Source organism: Papilio polytes, unplaced genomic scaffold (genome assembly GCF_000836215.1).
Source record: "Papilio polytes unplaced genomic scaffold, Ppol_1.0 DF824091.1, whole genome shotgun sequence".
NCBI classification, from domain to species: Eukaryota; Metazoa; Arthropoda; class Insecta; order Lepidoptera; family Papilionidae; genus Papilio; species Papilio polytes.
Window position 1 is genome coordinate 128,741 of NW_013525113.1, and position 643 is coordinate 129,383.

The window sequence follows — 643 nt, forward strand, 5'->3', positions numbered from 1 at the left end:
CGCCAGTGGGCGGGGCGTCGGCGGCGTGCTGACGCAGATCGACGCCGGCGGCGGTGGCGAGCGGCCGGTTGCATATGCATCGCGCACGCTCACAGATGCTGAAAAGAACTACTCGCAAATACATCGCGAGGCGCTCGCTATTATATTTTGCGTACACAAATTCCATCAATATCTATATGGACGGCAGTTTACTTTGCGGACGGACCATAAACCCTTGGTGTCGATATTCGGGCCGCACACGGGTATTCCCACTATGGTGGCGAGCCGTATGCAACGGTGGGCAATTATTCTCTCGGCTTACTCGTTCGATATTGAATACGTAAGATCGGAGGAGAACGGTGCGGACGGTTTGTCGCGGTTGCCAGTCCGCTGTAATAAGCGAAGCGAGCCAATATTGCCGGAGCAAACATATTTACATTTTGTTCAAGAATCTCTGTCTTTAGATTATCACGATATTAAGCGAGAGACCTCGCGGGACCCCACACTTTCCAAAGTACTAGGTTATATTCGGGACGGCTGGCCACCTCAGTGTGAATTAACGAATGTACAACCATATTGGAATAGGAGGAAGGAATTGTATGAGGAATTGGGTTGCATCATGTGGGGTCACCGTTTAGTTGTGCCGGAAAATTGTAGAAAAAAA